Source organism: Triticum urartu, chromosome 5A, assembly GCF_056163025.1.
Source record: "Triticum urartu cultivar PI428250 chromosome 5A, HENAU_Tu73, whole genome shotgun sequence".
In the NCBI taxonomy this organism is placed as follows: Eukaryota; Viridiplantae; Streptophyta; class Magnoliopsida; order Poales; family Poaceae; genus Triticum; species Triticum urartu.
The window spans coordinates 490,839,750-490,846,885 of NC_141877.1; positions in this window are offsets into that span (position 1 = coordinate 490,839,750).

A 7,136-nucleotide genomic window follows, 5' to 3' on the forward strand; every position below is an offset into this window, starting at 1 on the left:
AAAAGCCAATACTATCAAGGAGGGATGAGGTGTTGCTTAATGGCTTGCTTGCTCAAAATGCTTAGTGATATGCTCCAAAACCCTCAACTACCTTCCCACACCCACATATGACCTAAACCAAAAGTCAAACTCGGCCCCACCGATTCTTTCTATCCGGCGCCACCGAGTTTCAAATGTCATAGCCACTGCCACAAACCCTAGCAAATCGGTCTCACCGATAGGGATCTCGGTCTCACCGAGATGGGATTGTAATCTCTCTGTTTCCCTTCGTAACGATTCGGTCTTACCGAGATGAGCGATCGGTCCCACCGAGATTGCAATGTAAACTCTCTGTTTCCCTTTTGTAAAATTTCGGTCTCACCGTGATGAGCGAATCGGTCCCACCGAATTTACCCGACCAACTCTCTGGTTAGCTTATTACCAAAATCGACCCACTGAGTTTGTGTAATCGGTCACACCGAGATTACGTTATGCCCTAACCCTAACCATATCGGTCCTACCGAGTTGCATCTCAGTCCCACCGAAAATCCTAACGGTCACTAGGTTTGCTGAATCGGTCCGACCGAGTTTAATCATTCGGTCCCACCGAGTTTGGCAAATTGTGTGTAACGGTTAGATTTTGTGTGGAGGCTATATATACCCCTCCACCCACTCTTCATTCGCGGAGAGAGCCATCAGAACATACCTACACTTCCAATACACATTTTCTGAGAGAGAACCACCTACACTTGTGTTGAGGTCAAGATATTCCATTCCAACCATATGAATCTTGATCTCTAGCCTTCCCCAAGTTGCTTTCCACTCAAATATTCTTTCCACCAAATCCAAATCCTGTGAGAGAGAGTTGAGTGTTGGGGAGACTATCATTTGAAGCACAAGAGCAAGGAGTTCATCATCAACACACCATTTGTTACTTCTTGGAGAGTGGTGTCTCCTAGATTGGCTAGGTGTCACTTGGGAGCCTCCGACAAGATTGTGGAGTTGAACCAAGGAGTTTGTAAGGGCAAGGAGATCGCCTACTTCGTGAAGATCTACCGCTAGTGAGGCAAGTCCTTCGTGGGCGACGGCCGTGATGGAATAGACAAGGTTGCTTCTTCATGGACCCTTCGTGGGTGGAGCCCTCCGTGAACTCGCGCAACCGTTACCCTCCGTGGGTTGAAGTCTCCATCAACGTGGATGTACGATAGCACCACCTATCAGAACCACGACAAAAACATTTGTGTCTCCAATTGCGTTTGAATCCTCCAAACCCTTCCCTTTACATTCTTGCAAGTTGCATGCTTTACTTTCCGCTGCTCATATACTCTTTTGCATGCTTGCTTGAATTGTGTGGAGATTGCTTGACTTGTGCTAAGATAGCTAAAATCTGCCAAGAACTAAAATTGGGAAAAGCTAGATTTTTATTTGGTCAAGTAGTCTAATCACCCCCCCTCTAGACATACTTTCAATCCTACAAGTGGTATCAGAGCTTTGGTTTCCATTTTCTTTGATTTCCATAGCTTTTGGTGGTCATAGCCTTGGTTTCACAACCTAGGAGAGTATGACGTCTAGCGAGGGAAATTATCACCGTAGAGGTCCTTACTTCGATGGCACTAATTTTGCTAGTTGGAAGCATAAGATGAAAATACATATTCTTGGACATAACCCCACCGTTTGGGCTATTGTGTGTATTGGCTTGCAAGGTGAATTCTTTGATGGGAAAGAACCGAACCGTGAAGCTACCGCGGAAGAGTTGAAAATGCTGCAATACAACGCTCAAGCTTGTGATATTCTCTTCAACGGATTGTGCCCCGAAGAATTTAACAAAATCAGCCGTCTTGAGAATGCAAAGGAAATTTGGGATACTTTGATTGATATGCACGAAGGTACCGACTCCGTCAAGCAATCCAAATTGGATGTGCTTCAAAGTCAACTTGACAAGTTCAAAATGAAGGATGGTGAAGGTGTCACTGAAATGTACTCTAGGCTTGCTCTTATCACAAATGAGATTGCCGGCTTAGGGAGTGAAGAGATGACCGATAGATTCATCATCAAGAAGATCCTAAGAGCCTTGGATGGAAAATATGATACCGTGTGCACATTGATACAAATGATGCCAAATTACAAAGATCTCAAGCCAACGGAAGTCATCGGAAGAATTGTTGCTCATGAGATGTCACTCAAGGATAAAGAGGAACTTCACAACAAATCAAGTGGTGCTTACAAAGCCTCATGTGAAGCCCCCACATCATCAAGTGAGAAACAAACCTTCAATCAAGAATTGAGCTTAATGGTGAAGAACTTCAACAAGTTCTACAAGAGTAGAAGCAAAGAGAGAAGCTCCAAGTCAAGGTCCTACAATGACAAAAGATCTTCTAGTCGAGAGCGAAATTGCTACAATTGTGGAAGGTCCGGACACTATTCCAATGAGTGTACGACCCCCTACAAGAGAAGAGAAGATTCTCCCAAGAGAAGAAGTAGAAGAGAAGAATCACCATCTAGAGAAAGAAGGAGTAGAGATGATCGTTATGAACGAAGACCCTCACGGAGAAGCAAGGATTCGGAAAGAAAGGACAAGTCATCAAGGAGCTACACAAAACGAAGACATCAAGCTCATGTTGGTGAATGGGTATCCGGCTCCGACTCCGACAACCACTCTGAGAGAAGCTATCACCCCGACTCCGAATATACTCAAGATGAAGGTGTTGTCGGTCTAGCACTTGTGACAACCAACTCCTACGACATATTTGACTCACCAAATGAAGGAGTTGGAACATGATTCATGGCTAAAGGCCCAAAGGTATCACACTCCGAGTATGTTGATTTGAATAGTGATGAAGATGACTTGTTAGGTGATGATGATTTACTTGTTGACAACTCTAGTGATGAATACTATGATGAAACGTCAATTAATCATGCTAATCAAGATAAAACGAATGACAATGATAAGGAGAAGATTGAGTCTCTAACTAAAGAACTAAACACTCTTAAGTTAGCTCATGAAACTATCTTAGGAGATCATCGAGAACTTTTAAGGACTCATGAGAAATTGCGCTTTGAAAAGCTCAACCTTGAGCAAGAGCATGAGTTCTTAAAAGAAATCAATGATGATCTTCGTAAGAAAAGTTCTTACATTGCCAAGCGTTTACTCTTATCCACTTACATGCCTCAAGTCAAGTCTAGTAACAAGAACAAGAAAGATTCTTCCTCTAGTAGTAACAACAATCATGCTAAATCAAATATTGTTGCTTCTAGCAGTTCTGTTGATTCCACTAATGATTCTCTTAGCCAAGTTACACTTGAGCAAGAAAATAGCTTATTGAAGGGAATTATAGAGAAAGGTGTTTACAAGAGCCTTGCCGGAAGTAAGCAATTCGAGGAAATTGTACGCAAGCAAGGAAGGCACTCGAAGAATCAAGGTGTTGGTTTTGAACGAAATTCAATGCCAATGGAGTTGAGTGGGAAGAAGATCAATACCCCAAGACGAAGTTTGTTCCTCAACAAGAGAAGTATGATCCTACTTCTCTCAAAGGGACACAAGCTCAAGATGATCTTCCACCACAAGACCACAAGCAAAAAGGAAAGGACAAGCTTCAAGAGGAAATTGATGCATTTGAAGAAGCTCCTAAGGCCTTGGTCAAGTGGGTTCCCAAGACTACTTCAAGTTCCACTTCATCAAGTACAACTACAACACCGAGGATTCCCATCAAGATGGTGTGGATCCCGAAGAAGAAGAACTAGAGAGTTCTTGAGGGTGACTCCGCCAACATACTTCACTCTTATCATCTTGGCAAGAACAAGTGCAATCAAATTCCACATCTTGCACTAGTTCAAGGAGTCACAAACCCTCTTGTTGGTAAGACAAGGGACAAGGTAACCTAAAAGCTTTCATAGACATCATCTTGTGTGTGCATCACTCTATGTCTATGGATATCCTTGTTTGTTCCTTGTGGGACTAACCCGTGTAGGTATTGAAAGTGCAACTCACTCCAATGGATAGCTTCAAATGATCTACATCAACATTGAGCATCCACATCTTCAACATCTACATGAAGTCATCATCGACAAAACCCAAGGTTAGTTCATCCCTCTTAGGGGGGATCTCACATCTAGGGGGAGCTTTACTCTAAGAATTGAGTTAAAGCAACTCTAATGGTGTGAACACAACAAATACTTTATGTAAAAGTGGTAATCCCACTTGTGCTTAAATGATGAGTATGACCTATGATCAAATGTTCTTATTTGACTCCTAAGTCAATATACTCATATATAGATGACCTAGTCATCGCCAATTGTTTGATAGATGCTAGAATTGGTTGTGCATGCTTTGCCACATATTTCAATTGCCATTTTATTGTATGAGCATGTTGATTGCATATTTTACTCATTCGAGGACATCCACTTGTTGTTTTGATTGATTGGTTTTCTTTTCTTTTGCCAAGTGGATGGACAAGAATGCCTAAGAACCCTCTCTAGCTATCTACGCTTTTCTCGTCTCAAACTCTATTCATACTACATCACAAATTTGATCAAGTCAGATTCGAACCACTCTATGTGAGGAGCACTCGGAGTCCCCGATTCGTCATAGACTTAAACTTCCAAAACTTCTTTGTGCTTCTCGGTCTGACCGATTTCTCCATTTCGGTCATACCGAGATCACTAAGTCGATCTAGGTTTTCAATCTCGGTGCAACCGATTTGAACCTTTCGGTCACACCGAGTTTCAGTAACTGCTTGCAGTTATGAATCTTGGTGCCACTGAGTTGTTCCACTCGGTCACACCGATAGGGTCGGGCTATATATACTCACGGGCAAAATTTTGGAAATTTCTCCGAAACCCCTTCGCCCGCGCATAGCTCGCTCTGCCTCCTGGGTCTCCGGATCGTCCTCCTCGTCGCCAGCCGCCTCCTGTCGCTGGTCTTCGCCGCCGTCAACGGAATTCTTCCCCGCTGTTGCCTCCGTAGCGAGTTCATAGCCGAACTAGGGTATGGACTCGATCACAGTGCTATCCCCGTCCGATTCCTAGCACATTGTGTTCATTATGATTCTTACCACGATTGAAACGATCTTATCCAGTCAAAACACTCTGTAGATTAGAGTTGAATTGAAAATTTAGGGTTAGGTTTCCGCCGAAACCATCTCGGACCATCTAAGTTGTGGAACTCGGTACCACCGATTCGGCTCAGGCCATTGCACATGTAATTTTCGGTCTGGCCGAGAATTGCAAATCGGTGTGACCGAGTTCAGGACTTTGTGAAACCCTAGCAGTCTCGGTACCATCGAACTATGACTCGGTCTGACCGAGTTCACTAGTTTAGGTTCCAACAGCTGCTTCGGTATCACCGAGTTTACAAATCGGTTGATCCGAAATGCTTTCCGTGGAAAACTAAAACTAAGTTTTTGACTCATTCTCTTGCAAAAACCTCTGCATTTTGTGATGCTCATCCACTCTATCTCATCTATATCTATTCACAGGGTCTGCTGTCAGTGTTTGAAATATGACTGATCAGAGTGACAGCCAGAACAGGTCAGAGGAGCAGGTTCACCTGAGTGAGGGCACTAGTCCCTCTAGCAGTTCAGATGATGGTAGCAGGAGCACTCCCAACAACTTGCCCAAAGCTGCCACCAGAACAAGGAAGAAGAAAACTTCAGAGTCTGAGGATGAAGACTATGTGGCCACTGAGGATGATGCCACATCAAAGAAGAAAGTGGTTAAGAAGGAATATAGCACTGCTGCTGCCACCAAGCCAGGCATGAAGCAAAAGGTTCCTGCAAAGAGAATTCCAATGTCAAAGGCCAGAGCATCTACTCAAGTCCCTTTGGGATCTGAACCCAAAGAGGCTACTGCAGAAGGGAAGAAGAGGAAGGGGAGGATCAAAAAGACCACTGCTAGAGTGCTTGGGAGATCCTCAATCATGAGAGATTCTGAAGAGGAAGAGGAAGAAGAGGTTGCTGCACTAGCACCCAAGGCACAAAAGCTGATGGGTGATGCTATAAAGTCAGGAGCTGCTTCATCAAAGCCCAAAGAAGCACCCAAAGCAGCCTCCAAGCCCAAGAGTGCACCTAAGAGGAATACCAGGAGTATACCAGCTGCTGAGAAGAACAAGGCCCCAGTGCCTGAAGTTGCTACTGATGAAGATGATGAAGGACAAGTCCTGAGAAAGCTCAAACCCAAGATTCTAGACCACAATGATGCTCATCCTGTGGCTGAGAACATGAAGATCAGGAGAGACTCAGGGTTGAGGCTATGGAGAGAGACAGATCCATATGCTACCAGGAGAAGGACTGCTGTTGATTACAGGTTCCACACAAAGGAACAGTAGGACTTCTATGAGACAATCTTGTTGGACAAGAAGCCTATAGTGTGTGAAATGAGGTGGGTCGACTGGAAGTATATCAAGGAAGATGAGGAACACTATCCTAGTGTGTTTGACAGCTTCAGTGCTTGTGGAGTTGCAGACTTTGTTGGGCAGAAGCTCACAAAGTGGAATGAGGAGCTCATAATGCAATTCTACTCCACAGCACACTTCTATCCAGATGGCAGGATAGTATGGATGTCTGAAGGTACAAGGTACCACTCAACTATTGAGGAATGGGAAAATCTGATCAATGCTCCTAAGGAAGAAGAAGATGACTTGGATGTCTATGCCAAGAAGAAGATGGATCACAACTCTATGGCAAACATGTACAAGGAGATTCCTGAAGATGATCTTGAGACTCACCAGTTTGGGTCAGTAAAACACTTGCTGTCAGGGCTGCCTACAATCAATTGGATCCTTAGGCACACTCTCTTGCCCAAGTCTGGTGATCACAGAATGATCAGAGGCCATGCAATTAACTTGCTACATATATTTGATGTGCCACAGAAGTTCAAGGTCATGAGCCTTATAGTTGAGACTATCAAGAGGACTGCAGCTGACCAGAAAAGAAGTTGTGGATATGCCCCACAGATCCAGGAGTTGATAAACTCAAAGATGGGCACAGGCACATACTTGTTGGATAAGGAACACTTGCCTATCTACCCAGACTTCGAGGACAATCAAGTTGTGATGAATGAGAATGGACCATCATCAGTACAAGCTCAAGAGAAGAAGGAGAAAGCAAAGAAAGAGAAGGCTGCCAAGATGCCAACTCAAGAGGAGGCATCTGAGTACTTTT